The following is a 14,545-nucleotide window of genomic DNA, read 5'->3' on the forward strand; positions in this document are numbered from 1 at the left end:
AAAAAAAAATATAATAGGAGATAAAAATTTCGAATAAAAGAATGCAAGAAAGGCAGTTAGGATTTTTTTTATTCACCGATGTTAAATGCAAAATAAGTTTTAACCATTTAGTTAAAAAAATTGTTTAAATAAATGTAATAGTAATTATGATAGGTAATGTTATTTAAAGTTATTCACCGCACAAAGAAATTTTTCTTTTACAACTTCATATGATATGATGAAATTCTATGTGAAAGTCAAATCTCTAATTGAATATTTTCAAATAAAATTTCATTATTATTAATGCAAAACACATTTTTTATGGCAATTTTTTATACGGATTATAATTTGTTTGGTATAAAAAGTAACATAGTTACAAAATGATAATAAAGTATAATATTTTATATACTAATTACACCAATAATTAGTATAGAAAGTTATGTAATGACACTTTTGTCATATGGAAGAAGTTTTCTATATCGATTTGTCATTATAATCGATATACAATGTTTAATGTGTTCTTCTTTGCAGCACTATTAGCTTCTCAGTTTCTTTTCCAAACGTCCTCTACACCTCCCTACTCTTCAAGCCTTCTCGTCGTCATTATTGTTCCCCAAGACTACTGCTCTCATCGTTGTCATTCACTACTCCTGTCGAAGGTTTCGTTGTGATTGGTCAATCGGTGGTGGCTTACCATTGTGGCTCTCGTGCTTTGGTGGCGTTGATGGTGTTTTGTTCACCATTGGTTCCTCACACTCTTACTTAAGTGCTCATAAAGGCATAGTAAAGAGAAATAATCTATGAATGCCTTAGAAGCGGGTCAGTGATAAGCACAATAAAGCCTTTTTAATGTGGTTCAAAACATCAAGTTCAAGATGACCATACAACTTCTAATACATTAAACTGACCATCAAGTGAGCCAAACTTTGATGTCATATGCTAGAGTGGGTATGATTTAAACGATTATACATTTCATACAAAAGAAAAAGATAACAAAAACACCACACAAAAGAAAAAGGTAACAAACTTTGATGTCATATGCTAGGGTGGGTATGATATAAACAAGTCTACATAGCACCTTATTTGCACAGTGAGTATGTTTTTTTTTTTATAAATTAAGTTATATTTGTATAAATATTATTTAACACCAATATTATTTAAATCTACATTGATCAACTGAAAATTGCTACTAATTCTTCCTCAATAGTCTCTTATGGTTCTCTTGTGTTAATTACACAAGAAACCTAACACTTTGGCAATTAAAAGTATACTAATAGCGTAAGTGTTTTAATAATTTATTTGTTATGTACACATAATTTAATTTTACTAAGTTTCATGTTAGGCATAAATTTCAATATATATTTAACTTTTACAAAGTGATTGAGGCTTATTTAGTGTTGTAGAGAACACATATTGTCTTTAGAAAAAAGTTGCAGTTCATTGCGCCAATTGTAAGTAGTTAATCTTTCAAACTATTGAAATACAATTATAAAGTTTATGATATTATATGAATTTAACTTGTAGTGTCCACATCAACTGGGAAGCTTTGAGTGTAGATTTTATGTAATGAGATATAAAAAATCATATTCACAAATGTTGTTGATTTATGGAATTCGGTAACGTGATCATTTTAAAACCAATATCTTAAGTATTTATCATTATAAGTTGATTCGAGTGGTTAATTGTGTAGATTTTTGTGATGCATCTCCAATGGATCAAGATGTCCTAAAGAGTTTCAGGAGCACTGGGTTTTCTTCCTTTTAAGTGTTTATAGAAGATGATGTTTAGTATTTTCTGATTTTTTGTGTAAATATGATATGTATTTATTGTTTGATGAGGTTAGAAAGTATTATTTGATGTGTAAATTTTAGGAAATATAGTAATTATCTTTCTTCCTTTTATATGTTATGTAAATTGTGATGGGACTATTCTGGTTTGAATTTTATATAAGTTTATATGCGGTAGGTAGCACATAAAAACCTGATATTAAAAAAATGATACTCTTTTTACTGGCTAATGCTCAAACGATACAAAAAGTAATATTTTATACCGGTTAACTCTCCAACTGGTATAGAAAGTAAGATTTTTTATATTGGTCAAAGCTTTAATAAATATAAAAAATGAAACTTATTATACGAATTAAAGCGTTAGCTAGTATAAAATGTCAAATTTTTTATACTCAAGGTAATGAACTTATATAAAAAATCTTTATCATATACAAAATGTATCCCCTCAGGGAATCTTCTATATCTGAATTGATATAAAATTCCATAATCCGTGTACAAAATCAAATATTTTCTATCTTCCATAAAATACCATTTTTGTAAGTTTTAAAATGTTGATAAAATAATTTCAATTTTCATGTCCATTACAGAAATATTTTAACATTGTGTAGATAAATTTAGTTAACGTAAATTACTTTAGATAAAACTTATAGTTTGATCTTAATAAATTCTATTTTCTTTTTTCATTATAAATTCATTTAATGTTATTTTATAAACAAATCCCACTAATTAAAAAATAATTAATAATAAAACATTTTTAGCATTTCTAATTTTGATTTATTGTTTTAAACTCTTCGTATCCTTAGTGTTTTTTAATCTAGTTGTGAGTAGTTTAATATTTAATTGAGAATTGTTATTCTATCAATTAGTTGAGTCACTTTTAGCTTTCAAATTTAAATTATTAACATTATTAACACTAAGGAAAATTATTTTGAAATAAAAGTGAATTTAATTTTTATTATGAAGTGTTGTTGATAGTGAAATTGTTGAGATTGTAGCTTAGTATGTTGCACATGAAGTTTCAAAAGTATCTCTATATATAGTTATTTGGCAGTACAAGAGCTTTGAAAACCCACAACTTTGTCTCTCATGAAACGACGTTCATTGCATACATTATTGGAGAAAAATTAGCAAGACTCCAAACAACAATTGGATTATCAAAATTATTGTACAACTCATTATTCCAAAATATCATCTCTATCTATCAATGATTTGATTTCACTCTTTTCATACCATTATGCTTTTCTTCGAAATTAATATATTTTTGCACTATAAACATAGTAATTAATGTAATTGCTAATTATCATAAGTACTAAGTGTTATTATAACAATTCTTACAATTGCCATTTTTAACATCACTTTATCATGTATTAAGTGCTATTATAACAATTCATAACATTTGTACACAATGATGAGCTTATTATTTTAAAACCATCTCATAATGTATATATAAAACACATCCACATATATAAGTCACATCACACTATATCATAACATACACAATACATAATAGCAAAATCATTTATATAAGAGTACAAGAATCCTAATGAAGCAATATACCTTCTTACACTTGATCACTTAATATATACATGAATAATGATATCATGACACACTTTTACATTCATTTGATCAAAATATAAGGATGAAATGATTATAAAAGTGTAAACTTTTGTATTTTTTCAAGAAATAAAAGAATAAAAAATAAGAGTAATATCAAATAAATGTAAAAAGTTTAGGTTTGTCAAAGAATATTTTCCTATATACATATATGTATCATTACAAAAAGGATACTTTGACACAAATTTATCAAAAGCAAGAGATTAATTTTGGAAGAAAAAGTTAAAAAATATTGTGTCATTTGAATGTATTTATCATCTAGACGTGTCAACATATCAATCCTTGTATCATTATATTACTTTTTACATCTCTATTTTAATATTCAATTGATTAGTTCTGACATAATAATAATAAATAAATTTATAGAAAACTATATTTTATAATAAAATAAAAATAACTATAATGTCCATAGATTTTTTATATTTATTTATTTAAAATTTATTTTTTTTAAAATTCGAGAAATATTGCACATGTTATTATCAATGTAGAAAGGTCTATGGAAAATATTTTTTAAATGTATTTTTATTTAAATTTCTATTTTAGAGAGAATGATTTTTTATAATTTGATTAAGTTGACTTTTAACAAGAAGGACAAATCTATACAATTATGCTACGACAAAAAATATATTAAAAAATATATATATTTTTTTTAGGAGGTATTCATGGATAACTATAAAAATTTAATAAAAAAGAATTATTCAACAAAGAAATAGCTGAATATTAATAAAAGAAATAAGAGAAAATATTTTGATTGGTGAAACGTGTAATGAATAACTACGTTGTGCGTGCTCTGAGCGCTGCCATACCTCGTAGGGGTAGTAGTAGGTTTTAAGAGACTTAGAAACATCAAACTAAATTTTCCATACAAAGGAAAAAAACAATGTTTCATTCTCATTTTATACTTAGAAACATTGAACCTAACCTCTCCATAAAAAAACAATACATATATATTTTTTTTAGAAAAATGTGGATTAAAATGTGTCCAAATCCATTTACAAATTAAATGTTCAATGATGGTGTATCTGCTAATTAATTTATATTTATACCTTATTTTCCCCATATTATAACCAGAAAATAGCACCATTTAATTACTGAAAAACTCAAAATCATCACTAAACTTAAAAAACAAAATGATGAATCTAATTAATTATGGTTTGTGCCAACCTTTAACATTTTAGTCATAAATTATGTGATTAAATGCTATTAATTACAATAATTTTTCTTTTAATTTTCAGGACATTGTAAATTTCAGATATTGATGTTTACTTAATCATATACTTTTAAAATAAGATATGCGGATATTTACTGTACATATACTTTAAAAATGATAAATTAATAATTTATTTTCTTTGAAAGAAAAAAGTTATTCATCTACGGTAATTCCTGCACCTACTGTTAAAGTTAAGAAATGTTTATTTTGTTGCAATTAAAGTTAAAAAATGTTTTAACTTAAAAACAATTTTAATTACTTTATACCAATTACATTATGCTTTAAATTTATTACACTTATTAATTTTTATTTAAAAATTAATCATCAATATTTTATTTTAAATTAACTTTTATTATGAATTTTTTTACATTAGTTTTAATCACAATGAAAATATTGTAACTTTGTAGTTCAATCTATATTAAAATATTTTTTTATTTATCGTATTCATTAAATAAAAGATGACTAAACCCTAAATCTAAATGACTAGCAATATCCAATCAATTTTTTTCTAAGATTTTTCTCTTTTTTTTCTCTTCGTTTTTTCTTTCTCATCACATCATTTTGTTATCACCTTCTTTTATTTACTAACCCGAATACATTACGGTTAATTAATTATAGCCATTACTACATCACAATCTATATGTCACTACCATTCCATGTTCCATCATTGCTATCACAAGTAATTACCTTAGTTTTCTTTTATTTTCTTGGTTTATGTAATTTTAGATCTCGTGAATTTTAATATTTTTGATTGAATTGTTTGCATAATGAAAATTTAAGGTTGACATGACAGCCAAGTTCATTGAAAAATGAAAATAAAAATGTAAACAGCCAGTTTTCTTTTAATAATTGAGACGTTAATTAATGTAAGAATACAACAGGTTTCTACTTAATCAAAGCATGAATGAAAAAAAAAATATGGAAACAAAATAGGGTAAGGTGTAGGCTTCTAATTAAAGAAAACTTTATGTTCAAGCACTTTGATGTGTTGAGGTCACCTCATCAATTTAAGTGTCACTTTTGGAGGTTTTTAATTAAGCCAAAACATGTACCATGAATCTAGGAAGATCAACATAATGTAAAAAAGAAACTGTTAATGGATGATTAAACAAAAAAATGAGATATAAAAATAGTTTGATAATTTAAAAAAAAATAGAAGAGATTAAGTGTTTAACTTTTATCATTAATAAATATTATAACAACTAACCTTATCAATAAAAATTTTTTAGGAGATATAATATCTTTTTAACCTAATAATATCTGGATACTAACAAAACATTTTTATTGGTTTGAGAAGTGATTATTGAAGCAATAAATATACGTTATTTTATAAAGAAGTGTCATAAAATTAATAAAATATAACCATTAAACTTAAGAAAAATATAAAATAACTATATATACAGTTATTCAACATAACTATAATATATTCTATATTTATAATGTCAAGAGAGAAAAGAACTAAATGTTTACATAAAACTAAATATCTATATAAGGTCTCTCAAAATACATCTATATAAAACTATCTACTCTAATCAAGCTATACATATGTATTATCACCTTCCAAAACATACTTCATAGAAAAATCGTCAACTTATACTCACACAAATCAGGTGATCACTGTAAAAAAAAAGCAAGCATACACGAACAAACAAACAAGGAACACACAAAGGGTAAGCTAATACAAAAATAAACCAACACAAAGTATTAAGATTCATCATACATCACATTTCATTCAAAGTTAAACAAATATCCTAAGTATACCATGAACCTAGACCTTACCATCTGGATAAAGTATGAATGTCAAGTTATGGTGAGTCATGCACTTGTTGTGGCCTCTACTGCTCTGTAGAACAATTGTCAATGGATTTCATCCTACCACACTCACAAGGTTAGTCTGTTCTGCATCTTAGGCCATAATGAAGCACCTAGACTAAGGCCTCTTACTACTCTCACCACATGCATCACTCCTCTCCAATTGAGAATGAATAACCATTAGAGTGTCAGATAACCGCTAATACTAAGCTTTCTACATTCATACACTACACTTGAAACAATCACTTAGAATTTCTCCTTAGAAACTTTTATTCAAACACAACTTGATACATACCTTAACATCATTCGTAAACTTTAATAACATTTCATAAACTGTACCAAACATATTATAAAGTACCAACTAATCCCTAAGATAAACCGCAAACGCACAAGAATTGCATAACAAAGAAAGAAAGCAAAGGACCCTAGCGCTAAGTGACACACCCTTGCAGTTGAGCACCATTCTTCGAACAAAACTAACGCCTAAGCGCCAACCTACTGCAGCTAAGTGCCACACTAAAAGAGTGAAAACCTCTAATTTAACCTTGGTTGTCCCCCATACCCATCTAAATGGTCAAAATGACATTTTAGGCATTGAGAATGATTTAAAAACAAGTTTACAACTTAAAGTAGATACCATTTTGATGATTTGGTCAGGAATCAAGTTTCAACTAATCACCCTACAACTAAAACTCATGTATTTCATTTCCCTTGCTTTAAACTAGGTTCTTAATACTCTTGGTAGCCAACTAAATTCTAAAGAACCCTTATAATAAACACCAAACATCAGACTTGCTCAAAAGACCCGAAACTAGGTACAGAAAACCAATTGGAACATCGGGCTACACTTATGCATGATCATCTTAACTTTGAACTTGTCACGCGTTAGGATATTGTAGTATATAGTTGTCCTTGCAATCTTTGGCTTTTAACTTCGCTTCTTGTAGGAATAAACTATTCTCTATTTTTCCTTTCCCAGACTTGTTGCCTTATGTCGAGTTGGGTCACACTTGTCTAGGTTGGATAAAGGAGTTGAATCCTCTACTAGCCAAATTTTGTGGCTTAGTTTTATCTGCTAGTGATAGTGCTTTCTTTTGTCCTTGTCATTGACCGTGCTTTCTTTTGTCTATTTTATTCTGCTGATGTTTTTTATTGTGGCTTATTAAGACAAGATTTTCTAAGCAAACCTCATTTTGAATTTTAACAAAAATGTATAACAAAATAACATTTATCAAATAAATTGTCTAGGATAAGTTCTCTAAATGTTGTATGTATAAACCATATCCTAAACGTTGAGCATTACTCAAATAGAAACAGTTATACACGTACAATGCCTAAACACTTAATAAACGTATAACGCTTCTTATGCATGTACGAGGTAGAACTTCATTGTTTGTTGTGTTGTGTTTTCTTTTTCTATGCAGATAAGAATAGTACAAAGCCTTTTTCAAAAGTTTTGTATCAATAAGAAAAACGTTAAGATATAAGAAGATATTTTGACAATGTTTCCTTTATGTCTTTTGTTTGTTTCTTCCATACAAGCAACACAATTGCCTTTTCAAGACGTAACATAACATTTGAACTCGTACTAAAAGACTACATTCCTATGAGAAATTCAATGCTTTTAGTAATCAATCTTTTTCGAAGAAGTGTATATAAAGACGACTACATGAAAAAAAATTATTAATTACACTAATGCTACTATTTTGTCTCTCAAACTTATGTTGTCTATACTTTATCTTTGAAAAAGAAAAATTTTATTACAAGTTTTCAAACCTTTATTATATTAAAATCATGCCCTTTTAAAAAGAATAAATGTTTGAATTATATTTCAAAAATACTTTATTATTATTATTGTTATCTAGTATGTATTATTTAAATCTTATGCTTTGTTTGTTTTTAGGAATTTGAAGGAGATTATTTGGGAGAGATGATTTGAATGGATTTGAGTAGATTTGAGGGTAATTTTTTTTTTTGTTTTTTTAGTGGCTTTGTGAGTAATTGAGAATGAATTTGAAAATAAAGTTTATGAAAATTAGTGTAGGATTTAATTGATGTGACAGATTTAAAATTTTTATTTAATTGATAGAAATTGAAGATTACCAAAATATCCCTAGCTATTAAAGTAATATAAAATGATAATTATTAATGTTATGTTTAATTATAAAAATATTTATAAAGAATAAAAAATTAAAAAAATTATTAAAATTAGTTTTTAAAAAATAAAAAAGTTATAATTTAATAAAATAATTTTATTTTTAAATATAGTATTAGTTTGTAATATAATATATTTATATTTATTTTACACTTATTATAAGAATAAAATAATTATTAAATGAATTTTACTCAAGAAAGTGGGGTTCCAGATATCTTTAGAGGAAATAAATCAGTATACTCTCTCTTTCCCAAATTTTGCACCATTCACGTAAGCTTTCCACACCTTCTTCATTTCACATGGAAATTGGTTCCCCTTCCTTCCTTACCCTCGAAGACTACTCTTCCTTCTTCCTTCCTGGTACAACCATTATGGACCCTAATTCCACCCTCATTTCCAATGTAACCACATACAAAAAGATGTAATTGAATATATGTACAGGTTTGTTTCTTTTATCAATAGGGACGTATATGATTTTTTGGTATAAATTATCGCAAATCTTTACAAAATTGAAAGATATTAAAATGAGTACAATTTTACAAATCGTTGCATTTTCTCGTTTTTCTTTCTTCGCAAATCAATGCATCCGAACACAAAAAATCAACGCAGCAAATTCTCGTACATAGTAAATCAACGCAAGTTTTCGTTTAATATATTAAATTTAAATGGGATGTGAAATTAATATAAAAAAAGTTAACTTATTTATTAATATTCATATTATACTTAAGTTGTATTAGAGTAAATATTTGACACGTGGAGAGTTTTGATTGGAAATAGAAAAGTGAAGTTTGTCGGTAGCCTATGTTATTGAGTTTGAACATGCTTCCTAGGCACCGACATGAATCCACGGCTAGGAACTTCACTTGAAATCTAATATTATGTGCTTCGAAAAAAAAAAGAAGCAAAAACCTAAAATAGAATTACAAATTTAACCCTAATACTAATATTGACATTTAATAAAATATTAAATTATTCGAATAAAGCCTTAAATCTTATTGGAAAACAACATCTATAAATATTGAAAAATCGTATTAATATGCAAATTATTTTTATTTAAGATAAATGGATAAATTCGATCTTAAATATTCTAAATTTAGTCTTTCAAAATATAAAATATTGATTTAATTTCTGAATATGTAAAAATTCAAAATAAGCTTCGGAATATTATAAGTTGTTAATAAAACAGTTCTTAATCTTTTGGTAATTTAATCTTTAAAATTACATTTTAACAACAAAATGATCATATAAATTTCATATTCACATACGAAATAAATTTCTTTTATTATTTGTCAAAGTTACTCATAAAAAGTTTTCAAAACTAATTATAACTGATTATAATATTTATGATGTTCGAAAGATACAATAAATAACTATTAAAATTTTTTAGAGCCTTGATAAGTCGAATTATTTAAATTTAACTTATTAAATATTCGATTAAAATTTATATAAAAAAATAGGATAATGATATTTGAACAACATTTTTTTGACAACATTTAAACATCGTCTATGTGTCATTCTGTGATTGGTCAATGTTGATGTTTATAATTATTATTATTTATTGTGGAGTAATTTATAATTATTATTATTGATCGTGAAGTAATTTTGGACCAATCACATAATGACACATAGACGATGTTTAAATGTTATCAAAAAAATGTTGTTCAAATATCATTGTCCAAAAAAATAACCATAAAATTTCACATAGAATTTTATGTAGAATATCCTTGTCTTTCCTATTTGATGGAGCCTAAGGTGTCATGAACTCGTCTCGTTTAACAAAGTAAACGAGTTCATTGGTAAAATTTTAACCTAATCATAATTTTATTTATTTTTTTATTCACTTGAAAGATTGCAAGTTTATTTTATACATGTTCACCTTATGTGTAAATATGCAAGAATCATAATTTCTTTTATGCACCATGCGTCTTATAAATGCAAAACTATAAACAAAATAAATTCTTAACCACGGGTATTTTTATAATCGCTACAAAATTAACTCTTCATATTTATAGTAAAAAGAAATCATATTAACTTTTAAAAGGTTAAATACATTTTTATTTTATCAATTATAATGAAAATATGAAACTGGTTTTTATTCAAAACTATTATTTTGTTTGATTTCTAAAATAATGAATTTAGTTTCTTATTTATAGTTGTATTAAATTTTGTTATAGGTGACAAACGATATTTTACATAAATATTTGACAACCACATGTTAAATTTTATTATCTAAATGAAAATTAAATATTTTTGTCTTCATTAGCTATACTTTTTTTTCCTTCTTATTCCCATCACAACACTTTCTCCCATCAAGGTTGCTCTCTCACATTGAAATTAATTTTAACTTATACACAAGAAATTAATTCTAATTTCCCTCATCTGAAAATATGTCTGAAAAAATTGTCCAAAACTAATATTTTTAATAATTGTATAATTTTCATTAGTTATATTGATATTTCTTTCTCTTATATTATTGAGTATAAATATCTCAAATGTTTAATCGAATACAGAATGTGATATTTCTTCTTTTATTTCTCTTTTGGAAGACATGTCAGGTTAGGTCATACGCAAAAACTCCACTAATATTTGTCTTTATCTCATGGATGCCATAAATATCTCTTAGCTAATTCATCAAAAGTTCATAAAAAGGAAAAGACTTGGAAAGAATATGGGACGAGGGAAACAAAAGTTAGGTTATTATGAGCTGTATTTTGCATGGTTTTTTATTTTTAAAATTTAATATTGAAAACAAAATATAAACTAAATAAAAGGGTGAAAGTATTTTTTTAAATAAATTTAAAATTATTTAAATTCTTTTCCAATTATTAAAAAAGATTTCAGTTGTAGGTATTGTATCCTCTTTTGATATTTTTGATTTCTTTCTCATGTCTTCATGTTCTTATATAAAAAAACCTTTTCAGTTTAGGTATTAAAGTTGCACGCTCTTCTGTCATTTCTTTTTTTGTTTGGTCTTCTGTTTGGTTGTCATCTTAACAGGTTGAAGATATGCGAGATTTATTTAAATGTTGTTCAAAACAATGTCATATGCACGAAAATAATTGATAAAATGAAAGAAAATCATATCCAAACAATCCAATATGAAGATCCATCTGTGTTAAAGGAAGCAAAAACTACTTGTGATGGTCGTCGAAGTCGTCCTCAGATTATGTTCGAAAGCTTCCAGAACGCAGTTAAAATAGTGTCTTATGAATGAAAGTAATTGATTAAATCAAATAAAAACATACCCAAACAATCCAATGTGCATTTGTGCTAAAGGAAGAAAAAATAACTTGTAGTGATCGCTAAAGTAGTCGTGGGATGTGTTCAAAAGGTAAAGTAAGCGTGAATCTAATACAAATGTACGAAAAACAATAGGTGAAATGAAAAAAAAAAAAAAAGCATTTTAGGTTAGTTTTGGACTTTTTCGTAAACTTATAACATAATTGTTTTTACTCATCTATGTCTAAGGATGATGACAACGGGTCGGGTCGGGTACGGATAGTGTCATCCACAACTCGATCCGACAAAAAAAATTCACTCGCTACTCAATTCAGTATCCGACTGATACCCGTTTAAAAATAATCGCAAATATTTCAAAACTCACATATATTAGATTATATTATCAAGTATTCAATGCGAAAATGATACATATATTTTTTTTTATCAATGTTAAATATTAAGAAACAAATTATAACGATATACCTTGTCAGAAACTTTTAATATAATATAAAAAATAACTATATTATCCTAGTGTAATTAATTTTTGTATGAATTATTAATTTTATGTATAATTTTGTTTATGGATGAACGATATTAACTTTATTATATTTATTTTATTTTAATAAAATTTATTACAAATTATTATTATATTTAAATAAAATGTATTAAAGTTGATTCTTGTTTATTTCTTACTACATATAAATATTATATATTTACATAAACAAATACACAACAAAAGCATCATGTGATAAAACATTGGTGTTCATAATATTCAAAAATCATTGATCAATCGATCTATATATATATATATATATATATATATATGGAGAAATAAGCGTATATAATTTTGTTTTGTTCTAAAAAGTGAGCGTGTTTTCTCTAGGACAACACCCCTTGTCTCACCCTAGACTTTTTCCAATCATTTTCTTCATTTATAATTTTATCCTATATAATTATTATTTGTTTGAATGGATTTAAATATTCTATCAATCATATCTTTCTCTTATTATTATAATTATCATTATTTATTTTGATTATTTTTCCAACATAACTATTAAATCAGAATATTAAACAATTATTAGATAAAAGTTAAATAATAAAAAAAAAAGGTAAAAATGACTAATGTGTTTGATGTGAATAAGTCATGAAACTAAAAGCTAAAGAAGAATAAATATAAGTTTTTAAATTACCTCATAAACTAAAGGTATTTTAGTAATTTAAAATAGGAATATATATATATATATATATATATATATATATATATATATATATATATATATATATATATATGAATATATGAATCATAAGACTAGCTCAATGAAATGCTTTAAATGCTTAAATGATAGACATGATGCTCCAAAATATCTTCACAAAAGAACTTTAGTCTTAAAAAGAAGAAGATATGATTATTGAATATCATTCCTTAAAACCTTCAAACGTTACTTATTCTCGAGATGATGAATACTTTATTTCAAAATATATGGAAAAGAAAAAGATTTTTTTGTTTTTAAAATTTTAACATTATAAAAAAATGATAATTAAGAATATTGTTAAGAAAATAACCCATTGTTTCTAGTTACCGCGGCTGAAATACTTCATAGAATTATAATATCACCAATTGTCAACTCTTGCAAAAGGATTCAAGAAGTTCCAACATGTGATGAAAAAAAAGTCTCTTAGTTTTAGCAAAAGCTTTGAAAATAAAGAAAATAGTCTCTTAGAAGTATCAAACCTTCGGAAGAAAAAAAAAATTCTGAAATAAAGTCTGCGAAAATAAAAAGTTTGGAAAAAAAAAACCCTCCCATAAGATTCTTTCCTATTTTTCATTTCTTAAAAATTTTGATATTGTTCTTTTTAGACCCAATAAAATAACTAAATTTGTATTTTCATTTATGTAAAGTATCTTTTTTTCTTTTTTTTTCTTTAAAATGTAAAATTATTAATTTGAGTGTTTAACCTTCTTTTGAAGACAAATAAGCAATATATATAAATTATAAAAGGTGGATGTCAATTGTTTATTTTTTATCCAAGAAAAAATTAGTTTAAAATAATTTAGAAAGATATAAAAAAAAAAGTTTACTTTAAAAAACAAAATATATTAAGAGATGAAGGATATGAAGAATGAAGTTATATGAAAAGGGACGTTACTGAATGAGCACAAAGATTGAAAAGGATATGTGAAAATGAAAGGCATAATAGTCCAAAAACAAAGTTCTGAACTCACTTTATTATCCCATCTCATATGTTTCATCAAGAATAGAAACCAAAACCCAAAGCCCTCTATTCTCTCTTATCTCTTCCACACTCTCACATTATTAAAATATTTACTTAATAAATAGTGCCAAAACATTTTTCTACCAGAGTCAAACATTATTTTTTATTGCATATTATATATAAATAATTGAAGTTTTATGTTATATGACTATTTAAGAATGTGTAACTCTTCAAATATATATTTTTTGCGTGTTTTACTAATTACTTTATAATAGGAAAAAAAATTAAATTATACTAATACCACATGACATTTATAACCTGTTGCAATATTTAATAGTTTTTTATCCAATTTTAAAAACTAACTATTACCTTGAAAGTTTTTTCATTTATATCAAGTTTAAAAAAGTTATATTAATAAAAAAATATTTGATAGGTCATGTTGGATTGATGTATGCATAACATATATATATATATATATATATATATATATATATATATATATATTATTTAGTTATTATCGTATTATTATTTATTTATTTTATAAAAGTTGACACA

This window comes from Vigna radiata, chromosome 1 (genome assembly GCF_000741045.1).
Source record: "Vigna radiata var. radiata cultivar VC1973A chromosome 1, Vradiata_ver6, whole genome shotgun sequence".
Lineage (NCBI taxonomy): Eukaryota > Viridiplantae > Streptophyta > Magnoliopsida > Fabales > Fabaceae > Vigna > Vigna radiata.